Below are 16,108 nucleotides of genomic sequence, written 5' to 3'. Positions count from 1 at the left end.
ATAATTCCCAATCCCTCATGAGAACCTTAGCTCTTGCTCAAGATCAATGAACTCCAGATACAGAATTAATCAAGCCAAGTGACCCCCTCTTGCCTCAGCTATAATTCAACTTAAGAAGCATTTGCTGGCTTGAACAGTGCCTTGTGTAACAAGAACCTGCTCTGCAGTCCTGCTCAACTTGCCTCTTCTTCTCAAATTCGAGCATTATTCCTAGCTTAAGATCCTTTTTCATGCAATCTTGAATAGAAAATTAATTTTGTTAGATTCTCACTACTGGCTTCGCGAAGGTCTATCTTCAGGTTTCAGCCATAAATTCTCCTGTCCTGCTCAACCACCCAACCACCTTCAGCCTTTAGCCATAGCTCAGCAATATGTGCTATGCCAGACCTCAAGGTTAAGTTTGTTATTTTTAAGATATTTCTTAACCATGTCCTGGTGAACCTTTGCTAAGCTTATCCCGATCTCTTGGCCTGCAACTGTACACTGCAAATGAGTGACTATCTTTATGGATAGAGCAGGACTGCTGATAGAACCCAGGTCTAAACAGAGCCATATTTACAAACTTTACCTTTAAGAATACCAGTGTTTGGTTTGGCAGAGCCAAGAACAGCCCCTGTCAGGTACAGTACCTCTACAGTGCTACTGCTCTCAGTGGAGGACTTAACGACCATACACAAGCTGTCGTGCCCTACTTCACACTAACACTGGCCTAGAGCATGCAGGAAATGCAATAGTTTCTTATTAAAAAAATATATGTATATATCAATAAATGGAATTCATTTGATGCATAATTTCAGAAACCATTCTGAGGAACTGAGTTTCAGCAGATGTTATGTATATAAAATTGCTGCTCTGAATGCTCTGTCATGATTTAGAGAACTATTTCATTAAAAATAGTCTTTTTTTTCCTCTAAAATTTCAAGTTCTTGCAAACCTGAAGTGAAAGACACAACTGTTTAGCAGATCTGTTTAATCTGTGGCTTAAGATCACAGAGGGAGGGACAATGAATGCTGCTAAGAGGTTGGTTAAGCATCATGCCCCCTTCTTCAACAGTTCTGCATGAAGGGAATATTCCCAACACAGTCCAATGCCACCACTTCTTCTCTACCACCCTTCCACTGATCAGCTCAGGACCAATTCACGTATATGGAGTCAGAGAGATTACAGAGCTTGAATTACAAAAGTTTAGAAACAAGTGTTCTGGATGGCTCACCAGAATCAGGTTGGACTCAGGAGCTGCATGGATAGGCCGATCTGAGGTAAGAACCCTCATGAAACTGCCTCACAGGGCCAATGCCTCTTTGGCATAAGCAGTTACAGCAATTTAGTAAAACGTCTTTTGATCCTGAAGCTGAAAAACAAAATGTTCTCTCCTCCTCCAGTCTCTTAGTTATTTCAACCACAGCAGCACTTTTCTGAGTAGTTAAAGAAGTGCTTTTTAAAACCTGACTAATGACAGCTTATCTTCCCTACCATTACACTGGAGCCCTATCGATATCAAAGGACCCAACTTGCCTGCAGCGTCAGCAGCATGAACATGCATTAGCACCAGGCTTTTGAGCCAGGGCACAGGATGAGTCAGGAATCAAGCTGTTTTCCCAGATGCTGAAGATGGATGGAAAGATTGAATAAGAAGGAGGAGGATAGAAGAGGGGGAAGGACTGTGAGCAGGCTGATGTGAGCTACCATAACTGAAAGCAGCTATGGGTATCTACTCATACATACTGAAGAAATCCTTTATTTAGTTCAAGGTATAGAATGGGTCCTTTGGCACTGCAGGCTAGCTACAACCAGAGGCACAAAATGGATAGCTTCCATGAATACTGACATCTTTACCACCTTCCACTCATGGAACAATATTCAGCTATCATTACCCTGAGTTACTGTAACCATAAGCATGGAGAATCTCTTTAGAATTTACCATTGGACCCTTATAGTACTGCGAGGAAAAGCAAACAATTCTAAACTCTGCAATGTTATTTTCAAATTTTTGTATTTGTTTCTAATTCTGGGGTGCTCAGGTTGTGCTCAAGTTGAATTACTGCGAGGTCTTGATCTCAAAACTGTTAATTCTCACTGATTAGATACTGATAAGGGCTCATATTTTCTGAGATGTTCCCAGTTTAGCATGCCTTTGCATGCCTAACTTCAGTGACCTTGAGGACAGATTTTCAAAAGCTTTTGGAAAAGCCACCAATTTTTCATTGCTTTGACATTGATTCTGTGGCTGTAAAAAGCCGCTGTCTTGAATTTCAAGGACACAAAATCATTAGTCATTTTGGAAAATCTTAGCCTAAATACTTACTAAAGAAGAAACAGTGACAACACCAGCCAAAAGGCAGTCTCATAAACCCACAATAAGTCACTTTCACAAGTAAACAGGCTGTTTTCCAAGAATGGGGTCCACCCAGTTACTCTGTCCTGATGTCCTTCCCAAACTGAGAGGGAAAGCATATGACATCCTTTAGCCCATCCTTTAAGATCCTTTTTGGAAACCTACCAAGAATGACTCGTGCTTTTAGGGGGCATGATCAACAAAGCCCAGACCTTTTCCTTGGTGCATGTATTCCTCCTCTTGCTTAGATCTTTTTTTGTTGTTTTCAGCAGTAAACTCAGTGGGAAGGGGCATGCCTCTGAATTCATGTCTGTACGAGTACACTGGGTGAACTGCTAGAAAAATTAATCAGTGTACAGGAGAGATGCCAGTAAGACTGGCAGCATGGAGGAGGATGAGGGGCCGTGATCTTTCTGCTGCATGTGGTGAGAAGGTTGAGATGGACTTCAGATGAAATGAGACACGAGTTTATTGGTTTTATAAGTTTCGTGTGTTTCATCTTATTGCTTTTTTTGTGAAGTGGTCAGGATCTCTATGGTGCTGTGATTAGTTAGGTCGAGTGCTGACTCTGCAGGAAGTCTTATGACACAAAACTCATAACTTGTTATCTCTATCTGAGATAACTCAAAAAAAAAGGCAAAACATATCAAATAATTCCTCTACTTGTAAGCCTGCTGGGTGAAGTACTGTACTCTGTGTTCCTTCAAATTTCTACTGATATCTGTGGGAATGTTTCCTAACTATAGCACACAGTATTGATCCTCTCAAGATCAAATTGCTACACACTTGAACTCAAAAACTGTGGCACCCTTTGAGAACTCACAACATCCAAAACACACTTGCAGTTGAAATATGCAAGAGAAGCTTCCCTATCACTATTTTCATTCTTGTATCCATAGAAATAGAGGTTGAATAAGGAAAAATGTGATATGTTATTCTAAATAATCACCATATAGTGATTATTGTAAAGCATGTGCTTTGTTTTAACTGGTTGGACACTCATTTCCATAGAAACAGAGGGAGGGTAACAGCCCACTCATTTGAACTGTCTTGTAGATTTCATCTGTGTCAAAATGCAAGCATATAAAGCATTTTAAAATGTGTGAAAATCCTGGAGTTTTGTTCTTAGCTTTTTTCTTTTTTAATCTTTTCCCCCAAAATGCTGAAGAGACCATTAGTGAATTTTTTCTTGGACACTTTATTCTGGGAGAAGAAAATAAAAATGAAATATTTTAGTTCCTAAATCGACTGAAGAGTGGAGAGGAAGAAAAAGAGGTAAGGAGTTATGGGAGGAAAATAGTTATGTATATGAAAAAGTGTTTCATAGAAGTTGAAGGTAGTTCCAATCCAGCAAGAGCTACAGTTTTGCTACTGTGCTGTATATTTAGTTGTAATATTTTTTTCCTGATGGGAAATTTTAGGCCATCTAACTCAGCTTTAGCCTATGATTCCACATTGCAAGTTTATTTCTTGACAGCATGAATGTGATTTGAATTTCTGTACACTAGGCCATAACATGATTTTCTAATTGGCAGTTTGGCTGAAGTTCAGATAGAAATGATTAATATAGAGAAAAAAAGAACTCAAATTTTTGCTTTGCCCATACAAAACTTCAATGCAACAACACAGTTCCTGCATTTTTGACACTATAAAATGATTTCTTTCGTCCTCGAGTTCAAAAGAGAGAAACTTTTTGAAGAAGACATGCTGTCTGGTCTAGATTCTCACTTACAAGCTTTCATTTTGTCTTTGGTGAAAAATGGATCTCACTCCAGTTGCTCATAAGGAAAGGCCAAGGCTGATAAATTCTGTAATTCTGCATGCTGAACATGTCTGGATTAGTTATATTGTCTTTATATTGTATTCCAACTGCTGAGCTTTGCCAGCTTGTAGAAACTGTTTTAATGGCTATGGCATAGAAACAATTTTGCACATCAAGATAAATAATAATTTCTGCCTCTGTATCTCGGTGTTTCTCGGTGTTGTCTCTAAATTTACTATATAAGCCTTACCCCTAGAAAGGAATTGCAGGGATTGCAACAACAACAAAAATAAAAATTACAGATTAGAGATGACCATTGAATAACAAAGTATTCCCAGAGAGAGAGAGAAAGAGAAAGAGAAGAAAAGAATTGCCAATGCCATTTTACTTAAGACACATCTTCAATTCCTGCTGGCTGCAATATCCATCAGACACTCTCCTCCATAAGAAGACTTCCCCAAAAGAGGCAACTACATACAGGAGCACCTGACTGCCTCTTTTGTTGTTGTTCAGCCCTCACTGCCTCACCTCCTGGGAGGTTACCTACAACGTTTTTAACCTCTCCCAGTTCAGACATTCCACTTGAAAACTGACTTTGCCTTTGGGTCATATCTGAGCAGTGCCAAAAACATACCAGGCTCATTCCTGCCTCATGGATGGTCTCTTACTTACAGCACTACAGGGCTAGAAAAGGCAGTGTTGTCTCATTAGGAGGAGAAAGTCTATAGTTCTCATTAAGCAAACAATTCCACAGGATCTTCTGACTCAAAGCCTTGCAAGTATGAGTACAGGATGGTATTTCTCAATGATTTTTGATGTTTTATATATTCTTGTGCACTGGTTCTGCTTGTCACAAACCCTCTCCAACTCATACACAGCAAAGTGAATTACTATCACGGACAGTTATGTCTCATAGATTAGTGAGCAGTTCAGAGAGGAGGAGGTAACTTTTGTTAGAGCTATAGCAGGTAGAGCTATAGCCAGAATATGAGGTGTCTGTATTTCTCTATTGACTGTGAGGGTCTAAAGCCAAAGGTCATCTGACTTCACACACTTGAAGATACAGCAGGTATGTTGTTATGGTTGATGTGGCAGAGTCAAAGTTAGGGTAGACCAGTCCACCTCAGTCACCTAGACATTTTTGTAGAAAATCTAAGCACAGTTCCCAAGTACTTCCTCTTACTAAGGGATATAAATACACACTACTTTTAATGTTTCCTTGGTATTCATCTCTACCTTCAGTGGAACTGACTTCTGACAGCAGGTGCATGAAGCATCTGATTAAATGACTCGGCGTAACAAGATCAAGAGGAAAAAAAAAAAAAAAGAGGGAAGTATACAGGAGTGTCCCATAGCTTTGTACCTAATATAATGGTTACAAGAGATGGGGAAGGTGTTTCAGCTCAGAGGGAAATACAGTCCTCACCTGAAGCAGCTGAGAGGAAGAACTTCATACTTCTACAGAGCTAGTCCTCTCTTCCCATCTGTTTGCAGTTGCAGCTTCTCTAAAATTATCCAATTTTCTCCTGTTTTTCAGCATCTTTTATCCCATTTTCTTCTGAGTTTAGTAAAACTTGATGGGATGTTCCTGATCTCAGCCAGGATTATAATTTGCTATTATCTGGCCATCCAAAGGAAGAATGAGCATCCTACTCAAGCTATCCAGTTGTTATTCTGCATGTGAAGAGGGAGAGGCTGAGGAAAGAAAGTGAATTCAGATGTAAACATGGTCAAAGTTCAGCATGACTTCCAGAAAGAGATGCCAAAGTTAGGAAATTGAAATCTGGACGTGATCCAGCTTCAGTTGGACCAGGAGGAGAGGAATGGTTTTAACAGAATCTGTTTGGTGTAATCATTTCTTACTTACTCACTTACTTGTGTCATTTCTGGAGGAAGCAGATGAGTAAACAGGTTGCCCAGAGAGGTGATGGATGCTCTGTCCCTGGAGATAATCAAGGTCAGGCTGGGCAATGCTCTGATCTAGCTGTAGGTGTCTCTGATCACTGTGGGGGAGTTGGACTAGATGGCTTTTAAAGATCCTTTATAACTCAGAAGATTACATGGTGATTCTATGAAGAGCATAAACACACATACCTAACATAACATAGGCTGTCAGCATGTAGATATCCTTGCCTACCTGCTTTACACCCAAGCACAGCCCCCGGGGTAGGGGATGTTTCCATGCCCATTTCCAGTGCTGCCTCTAGGTTCTCTTGCCCCTTTTGCCGCTCATGTGTTAAAAGGAGCTGCAAACCACATGCGAAGCTGGCTAAGCAGGTAATTTGTAAAAGGAATTTGTTTTAACTTCCCACTGGTTTACTTTCCAGTCTTACAAAATAGATCTCAAGGAACAACTTGAACCCTCTCAAAACAACTTCAAAATGTTTTCTCACCTTGCAGTGAAAGCCTTAAGCAATGCTACACACTTCAAACTCAGCTGTGCTGGACTACACGGCTCTTTAAGCTAAGGGCTGGGGTAAGGGACTGTCAGACAGCAACATGAGGGGAAGAAATGGAGAAGGAGATGTGGTGGTCTTGAGAGATAATGATTTAGTGGAGGGTTGCTAGAGTTAGGGTAGTATGGTTAGGTTGTGGTTAGACTTAATGATCTTTAAGGTCTTTTCCAACCAGAGCAATTCTATGATTCTATGATTCTTTTGCTTCTTAACGCAGCCCTTTGCTCACTGAAATCCCTCATCCTGGGAGCTTTGTTCTGCTAGCTGGGTTTCCCCCACACCTGCCAGCAGCCCTGGGGGGCTGAAGCTGGTCGGGCATGCAGGCCAAGACAGTGTGAGGAGGGTAAGTAGGAAGGAAGGGAATTTAGGAAGTTTGTGCCGTGGGAAGAGGGAGCGATGGGGAGCACCTTGCGTCTGTCCTGTGGGGGAAAAATAAAGGGATGGGGGGGGGAAGTATAGGGAACATAGAGAACGCAGCGGGGTAATGCTGTCACATGAGCCAGGGTGTGTGCGCAAGCCTGAGGCGGCCCTCCGACCACTGCCAAGCAGAAATGACGGGAGGGAAATAAGTTGAAAGCAAAGCGGTAAGCGCGGGGTGCGAAGGCGGAACGCTGCCATTTAGCCAAGAGGGAGGCGCCGGGCCCGAGAACTGCCCGGAGAGGGGTGGAGAGAGCCGGGGGAGGGCGGGCGAGGTGCACCGGGACTGAGTCAGCCCGGCCCGCACGATGCGCGCCGAGGGCAGTGCCAGGCGCGGCGCCGCCGAGGAGCTTCTTCCCTCCCCCGCGGCGGCGACCCGCGGCCGGGACCCCCTCTCGCGGCGGGGGGGCGGCCGCGCGGCGGCCTCGGCACCGGGCAGGGCTGCTCCGCCCCCCCGCTGCCCTCTCCCGCACCATGAGGGGAGGGGACGCGGGGCAGCACCCACGCCGGCGGCAGGTAGAGCGCGGGCGGCTGCTGCCCCTCCTCTCCTGCGCCATCCTCGCGTGCTGCGTCGAGGTGGCGGCGCTCCGGGACTTCTCAGGTACGAGGCGGTACGGAGCGTGCGGAGGGAGGGAAGCGCGTCCGGGGGAGCGCAGAGCGTGATTCAGATGTGCCGCGGAGGTGCGGATGAAGGACGAGAGGGTTAAGAGGAGCCCGAGGGGTCGGGCGGGAGGGCTTCGCCTGTTGGCCGCCGTCGGTTTCCAGCACCGCGCTCTGGGAAAGCCGCGTGCGGATCGTCCGGGACCCGATTCCGAGTGCGTGGAAGTCCCTGGAAAGGTTCCCACTTTCTCCCGTAGGCTTGGAGTCGCGCCCTGCGGGCACAGCAGCTCCCTTTGGGAGAGAGCCCTTGGGGGTGCCGGCTGGAGTGGCCCTGAAGGGAGTAGGGTCCTCGGTCACCGTGTCAAATGAGGTGCCAGTGCCAACTGGGAGGGTGTCCTCGGTCCAGCAGAGAGAGAAAACAATCTCTGTTCTGTTTGGGACTGCAGCACCCCTGTGCTCTCCTTGTATTCCAGGACATCTCGCTGCTGTTGTGAAGTTATTTTTACAGGAACAGTCCCTTTCCTCTCTGTGTTTCACAGTAAGCACAGCCTATTCCTGGCAGCTGCGAGCTTAAGGAACTGCCCCTAAGGCAAAAGGCAAAGCTTACCTTTAATGAATACCCTTCCCAAAGCCAGTCAACTGCACTGGAACTAAGTTAGTATATGATTAATAACACAAATGTGGCATTACACAGATTAATATAGCTCATATTAATGCGGTTCAAAAGGCCAGTGGTGGTTCTGCAGAAACCAGATGCGTTCTCTCAGCAGCAGGAACAGTGATTTTGTTGTTGTGTCAAACTCCTTAAACCTGAACGTTTCTAAGGAAGCAACCACCAAATGTTAAAAAAAAACAAACAAACAAACAAAAAAAACAGAACTCTATGCTAGGATTAACTACATTTCTCCTTTTAGATTCCTTCACAAATAAAAGGCTTTTCCATATAGTAGGTTCTTGCTGGTTGTTTGGTTTGCTTGCTTGGCTGCTGGGCTTTAGATGTTAGCTTTGGAGTTGCATGTAGTTCTTCACAAGGGAACAGAAGTTCAGATTTTCTCTTCCAAATAGCCACTGAGTTATAAAATATCCCTCAAGTTTATCTAGGAAAGTTCCCCTTACAAAAGTCCATTCACATTTAAAATGAAGTTATTCAGATAAGGTTATCCAAGATCCATTTCAGAAGTACAGCTGTATTCAGTATTTCATTGTGCACTTTCTAAATAAGTAGAAAGACCAAAGATAATTCTCCAACTCGACCCAGAATTCAGCATTAAAAATGTCATGTGGACAATTCAGTAAATAAATAAAATGTAGGAAAGATTAGATTCCGAAGTTCTTGCCAATCCAGACTGGGGGCGTTTCCAGGCCTGAAAAAATTCCAGATGCATTTTCTTTTTGCTTTTAATAGAGACACAATCCAGAAAATACAGAAATGTTACTGGATCTATTTAAAATAAGGGCATCTGGAACACACTGGGAAGATTTTAGCTACTTCAAAGGTAGGGAAATGCATGACAGGTGCTGCAGGCCAGGAGCTGTCAGATGTAAGACAACACCTTGTAATGCCATCCTGAGCCTGCTTCAGACCTGTTACATGGTTAGAACAAGCTCTGTAACACCAGCTTTAAACTGAGCTTCCAGAACTGCTAGATTTCCTTATTTGCTCTTTCCCTCAGTAGGATCAGCTTGATTTTCACAAGCTCTGCTAAATACACATGGAAACAAATCTGTTCTGTTTAAAGGGCCAGCGCCCTGCAGCTGCCAAGATGCTGGCTGCTCCTTGGGGATTATCTCGGAGGTGACAGGAAGGGAGCTGGGTATCCTTGCTTTGCAGGCATCCTGCACTTTCACCAATCTCGAAGCCCAGCTCTCTCCTTTACCCCTCTGAAGGAAAAGCTTCCAGGTGACAGGTTGCACTCTTCCACATAAGGATCATGTCATAGCAGAAGGAACTGAGTTCAGGACCATGAATGCATTCTGCATGTTTTGATCTCCAATTGGAAATTTAGGAGTGCACTGAGAATGGGAGGGAAAGTTGCTTAAACTTTTCCTCTTCTTCACAGATTTCAGGCTTTTCTACTCAGATCATCAGGTGCATACTTTCTTGGGTCATTGCCTTTTTCCGCTCTGTGTGTTTCCAGCATCAGATCTCTACCTCAGCAGCCCAAACTCTGTTTCTTTCTTCGTTTTCTCTTTCCATCTCTTTTTCTCCTCATTCTCTCTCTCTGACAGCTTTCTCTAATCCCCAGCCTGCTGTCAGATTGCACCAACTTTACATGTAACCTTTTTTGCTCTCCTTCTGTATGCATTACTTTGTGCTAGCAATTCTAACTTGCCCCAGTCCAGTTGTTAATCACAAGACCTACCTGCTGCTTGTAACAACGTAAAGATGACCCCTCTTCGGATTTGTCTGGTGGTTTGGAAAGCAGGAGGGTAAAAGCAGACAGGAATATATGTAGATAGTGAAAGTTTGTGGTTGTTTTTTTGTTTTTTGTTTTTTTTTTTTTAATGTTTGACTTGTATTTATTTCCCCATTTAGTAAACAGTGGCCATTTTTTATGGATCACTTCACAGAACAGAAGCAGTGAAACTTTCACAGTATTTGTCCCTCCCTTTTCATAAGACACAGGGTCACAGTGCTGGCTGTGAGTAGAATCCCTTCATTTGGCTATTGCAACTCGGTTGTCATCATGATCTTGTTATTGCACTTGCTCTCCTAGGATATATAGCTGCAGATTCTTGTTCTTGCGTTTCTTAGCCTAGCTTTTAACTATGGAAGTGTTTTGTTTTGTTTGCTTGGAGACATTTTTTCACTGTGCACTAATGGTTTATGAATCGGTATGTGAATTGGTATTTTCTGGACAGAAGAATATTCTGAAACAAGAATCTGGCAGCAGAGTTCTAAATCAACTGAGTATGAAGGACTCAGTAAGCAAAATTAGCTGCTCCTTAGTAACAGGAGATATCTGAGGTAAAGTCATGTTGATAAGCAGGGTAGTTAAAGATCCATGTAGTCTATTCTTCTCTAGCAGTTTGGTAGCAACAAAGAACATATTTATTGTTTATATTGGTTATTGAAATTAGAGGTTAGTCCTCAAGTCTGCAGTCTTCTGGAATGATTCCTTTCTTAAAGTGAAATCCGAACATGTAAGCCAAAATTTGAATATGAAAGCTGAAGGTTAGGGGAGGGTGGAGAAAGAGTGAGAGAATCCACAGTTTTTTTTCCTTAGATCTTTGTGCATATTGGTTTGAGGTAGAGAATTTTCTTCCTATTATCTGCTTTTCCAAAGACATTCAAACTCTTTTTTTCACCAAAATTTTTAATCGTATCCACAGTTTTGTTCCTACTTGGCAAAGCTCTGTCCTCATGTTGTTTTTCTCAGTGCCCACTTGCAACTTTCACATTTCAGGCTGGACTTCAGTCCAGGAGACTGAAGACTGCTGTGAATTTTGCTAAATCTCAGGAAGCTAAAAGCCCTACTGGTCTGGGCTCCCAGGAGACCGTCAGCAGTGAAAAGGGACATCTTTTCAACAGATGATGGCTACATGACAGCTATTTCCTCACCACTCCTCTATGCTCCTGGACTGGTTCTCAAAGCAGGCTAAATAAAGAGCTCGCAAGACCAGCTAGCTTGCATACTGCATTTAATATACATCTCATCCTGGTTCTGTTGAAAGCCCGACTGCCTGCTACCAGTGATATTGTGGTAGTAGACATCCCTAGGCTGGTGCAGTGGGGATGGTGGCAGTTGTTGAGAAGAGCATACCTTCTGAACAGCAGGAGTCACTGCTTCCTTGTCTCAACCCCCTGCTCTCTAGGTTAGCTATGGAAAAAGCACTGGGCTCTTCCCTTGGCTCTCTGCCCTAGCTCTGATTCTTCTCCCACCTTTTCCTGCTCTGTGGCAAAAATGAACTCTTCTAAGGACAAACTCCTCACCAGCAGCACTTAGGGAAGCCTACAAGAAGATATGAAAAAGGAGAACGAGTATTTCACTTCTTTTTTTTCTCCTCTTCCTCCTCCACGAGCTACATTGAGCGTAGGCCTTCTGCTTGAACTGGCTTCCGTTGCTCAATTCATCACTCAGTTGTCCTCTCTTTACCTTAGTCCCAGCCAGGTTTTCTGGGCAGCTTTCAAGAAATGTGTCTGTAACCGAAGATCAGAAATGAAGTAACTGTGTGATTGCATAACTGGGCTGAAGAAAGACTGTGGATGTGAACAGAGAAAGTGGCCTGCTTTGTAGGTAGAACCTTTTAACCTTTGTGCACTGGTGTCAACTTTTCTTTTGTCTTCCAGAAAGTTCAGACAGAACTAGGCATTACTTTAACTCCATAGACTCAATCTTCTGGCCTAATAATAGAGAACAAATGGATCTAATGAAAAAGCAAACCAGTTCACCCAAGAAATATAATCTCATCTTGTGGCTTTTCTGCATTAAAAGTTTCCATTAAGTTCTGTGGCATTTACTGATTCCCAGATTCCCCCAGGCAAAAGGAAAGCAAACAAATACTTTGAGCAAATGCTTTGTTTGTAATAATGTGGCAGGATCAATCAAGACCAACCACAATGATGCAGAGAGGGTTTTTTTTCTTGGCTTTACATTCGTCAGATAAAATCCTGTATAAATTTTCTGGAGTCAGTTCTGTTGATTCATTGTGGCAAGTGGAGCTTGTACTTCCACCAACATACATAATGAGGTGCTAAAAGGAGTGATGTCAGTGATGCATCTTCTTGATACTGGCTTGTAAATGTCAAATGCAAGTTTTGGTTGCTTTGTTTAAAGAGGAACATTTCATTTTAGAAACGTTTCATTTCAGTAATATGGGAGTTAAACCTCAAAATCTGGTTTAAAGTTTCTTAAAGTAGGGTGGGTTTGGATTTGGAAATTATTCTGTGAAACAGGGGTGTGTGTTAGAAGTGAGAACCAAGATTTTGCTTCAGGCTGATCTCTGCAGTTCCAGTTGCTTTCCTGAGGGAATGGGACTTGAGAAATCCAATTTTATACATGGATTTTGCCTAGTGCTTTTTTTGTTGTTAAATCCACTGATTTTAATAAACTTTGTTGAGGCTTTGGCTCGATTAAATTCCTACTTATTTTGGTAGCTTAAGCAGCCAGGCTCCACTAGCTTCCCCAAGGGAGGATGTTGCTCCAACAGTTCTCTGTGAGTGAGTTAAAGCTTAGTTTGTTGGTCTCCACATCCCCACCATCACTCCCAACCAACACTGGGAAATTCAGATATGAGATACAAACCTCTAAGAAACATGACTTCCTAAGCACCTCTGTGTGGAGATCGATGTCTTTGAGTCTGTCTTTCAGATTACACAGCATTGGGGCAGGAACATTCTTTATTCATATCCATGCAGTTAGGTTGGTACCTATCATGTTATTTTTATTTAAAATAAATAGCAGAACTTAGCTCCTCCTGTCCTCCCATTCTGTGTATTACAGATATCCTTTTCAATTAGACAGAACTTCTGGACAGTCTGAGCTTTATTAGGGAAAATGATTACAAACCTATTCCAAATAAATACTCTTATTCTGATGGGAAGTGTCTCCAGACAGAGAAGGCACTGTCTGACCGGTCACCAGTTATCAGAAGCCTGTCAACTTCCAACTGTAATCTACAATTAAAATTAAAATATTTTGGTATGTAACCAAACACAGAGAAAATAGCGTCCTAAAGAGGCTGAAGAGCACAAGAAGGTGTGGTTGTGCCCTATTTGTTCAGCATTGGTGAGTCATTTCATCTGAATTTCTATGCATTTTAAGAGTTTGTTTCAAAGGTCTATTGTGTGGTTGCTGGCAACAAATTAAATACCAGCACTGTTTGGGTCTTAATTTAGAATTAATTTAAAAACATCACTCATAATGTAAGACTTGACTAAGTCTGTGGTGGTCACTGGAAGGATTGCCAACAATTTCACTAGGCTTTGGGGTCTCAACGCTCAAATATCTGTTTATTTTTCCTCATTGTATTTATTCTTGAATGGGAAGACAAGCATTCATTATTTCAGAGTCATTTTACAGTTTTGGACTTTTCATTTCTTCAGATAAAACTGAGCTGGGGAAGAAGAAATGTAAATAAAGTCATCAAGCTATGAGAGTAGTGGGTTGTGGGGTTTTGCTTTTCTGGTTTGAACTGCTCAACTATAAGCTTTCCTAACACTTCAGATAAGAGCTGTCAGGGGATGGATTTAGTGATTCAATAAGGAAATTCCCTTGTCTTTAATTTATCTTATTCCTTGTGATCTGATTTTTTGAGTGTCAAAAATAGAGGAGTGTACATGAGATTCAATGTTTAACTCAAGGTTCTCTTTGCAAAATGAAACCTGTATTTTGCTTTCTGAGGGGTTGGTAATGAATAGAGCTCCCACCCACTCACCCCTTCTCAAGATTACATGGAAATTCAAGCTCATAAATCCAAGTTTTCAAGTAAATATTTCCTCTAGACTTTGAGGTCCTCCTACTTGCAGTCTTTGGGAAGATCGTACCTTTGCTGTCTCTGGGGCACAGTGATTCATTCATTCTGTCTCCAAGATGAAATTGCCACCTGCTGAGCCTTTCTCTTGTTACTTCTTGTTAATAGCACTAGAGGAAGCTACTCTGTCTCCTGTCAGAAGAAGTTTGTTTTGGTAAGGGCAGAAAGGAACTTTGCAGCCTCTCTTACAAATATTTTATCTCCTCTCAGCATCGTAAGTCACAGGACAAATATTTGTCTCTTTGGCTTTATGGAATAGCTGAGAGAGCTATGACTGACTACAGCACAGAGTTTAACAGCCCCAAATCACCAGGCTTTTGTAGCACACTGCTTACTAAGGAACTGCTGGATGCTTTTACCCAAGTCTACCAAGTGTTGTATACTATTCTTCCTAACGATTTGCAGTAGAGCCACTGGGGTATGTATGTACACTGGGAGAGAGAGAGAGGGAAGGAGAGAAAGAAGGAAAGAAAATGTGAGAAAAGAAGGGTGTCGAGATTTCTAATTTCCTTAGAGAGCCATTGGCATAGAATGAAAATAAGCATCACTCCAAGATGACAGTGCAAGGGAACATGAAACCATCAGTCTGAATGAAACAGAATAGCTGTGGGAGGGCATGACAGAGAGAGTAGTCTTCTGGCCTGTTAGTGCAAGATTCATGGGTTTCCCCACTCTGCAAACATTTCATGCATAGCTGCAAGCCTGTGTTGGGCGGCCTGGGTACAAGGAGTTTATGTATGTGGTACCTGTAGAAACAAGCACATTTGGCATAACCAAAAAGTTACAGGTGGTCGAGTCTTCCTTTGTGATACTTTGTTGTTGTTTGTTTGTTTTCTTAAAAAAAAAAAAAAGCTCATGGTTTGTACTGTGTGTGTGTGCTTTTATTCACTGAACGAACCTTGCTCGCATATTTAGGTTTGAATGAGTTCTTAGGATGAATTATCTCCTCATTACCTGAGTCCCTTCTCTAGCTCAGGTGGAATTAGGCCATTGCTTAATTTGATCCTCAGATTTAGCAGACAGGAGGGAGTTATGATCAATAAGATGATTATGTCCATAGGTTCTGATAATGAGCGAAAAATCACACAGAACAATTTCCTTCAAAAGTACACGAGCTGCTAAAGCAGTTCACAGAAAACCTGAATTCTTCATCACTAATGCCTGCTTTGATTGCCATACTTTTCCAAAAGCATTCTCATTTTTAACTGAAGTATTTTCTTACTGAAGGCTTAATCCTCAATCTGTCATGAAGTCCAATGAAAACAGGTTGCCCCATTAGCAGCAGGCTGATTAGCTCTCCAGTATGTGTGTGCTATGTCTTCAGCAGCCAGTTTACTTTTAGCATGAGTAAGGGATTGAATTGAAAGTGAGAGCTCTTATTTTGCCCTGTCAACTCGGGGCAATTTCAGTTTTCATGAAACTTGTAACAGCTTTATTTCTTTGATCCCTCTATCCCATCCCATGCTTGAAACTGGCCACTGAGCTCAGCAGGTGCTGAGGAACGGAATGGCAGAGGGACAGAGCACAGTCGCATACATTTTATGTCTTTTGACGGTGGTTAAACTGAAAACTCTCAGGATCTGATTCTAAGAAATGTAACAACTCTGGAATCTCTGAAAACAGACTTGACGTTTTGAAATGGGTTTTTTTTTTTTTTTTAATAGTTACCAGCTCATCACAGGCATGAGATTTAACCCCAGTTTTTCTAAGTGAGCGTCTACCCCTCCATCAAAATGGTTTCAATAAGATCAAATATAAAATTATGGGTAAAAAGTTTTCCTAGTGTGATGGCTAGAAGATGGCTTCTTCAAGCCATCACCCTCAGTGCAAGCAAAAGGATGAAGTTGTTAGGACAGTAGTCCTTGGCAGGCTGTATGGATGTTGAGAGAAATAGTGGGAAAATCTTCACTGAAAGAATGAGCAAGTGAGAGAAATTGAGTCAAATTAGTGTCTATATAAGGCACATTAATCAAATATGGATTTTTATGTGTGAATTAAACTGTTATGCTCATTTTGGAATGGTAAGTAGAATGATCAGTGCTTCTGCCCAAGGATATTTCTTC

The 16,108-nt window shown here is 42.3% G+C and overlaps 1 protein-coding gene across 1 annotated transcript in view; it reads left to right on the top strand.

Moving 5' to 3' along the window:
* The first annotated feature begins 7,469 nt into the window (after positions 1-7,469).
* Positions 7,470-16,108, top strand: part of EVA1C (eva-1 homolog C) — a 36,113-nt gene continuing 27,474 nt past the window's right edge. Inside the window, exon 1 of the mRNA XM_042867118.1 lies at positions 7,470-7,572. The gene's annotated coding sequence lies outside the window, so the exon portion shown is untranslated. The remainder of the gene's footprint in view (positions 7,573-16,108) is intronic.

This window comes from Lagopus leucura, unplaced genomic scaffold (genome assembly GCF_019238085.1).
Source record: "Lagopus leucura isolate 7727_CA_CO unplaced genomic scaffold, USGS_WTPT01 Super-Scaffold_100001, whole genome shotgun sequence".
NCBI classification, from domain to species: Eukaryota; Metazoa; Chordata; class Aves; order Galliformes; family Phasianidae; genus Lagopus; species Lagopus leucura.
Note: the sequence above shows the minus strand (reverse complement) of the source record. Positions and strands in the feature narration are given on the sequence as shown.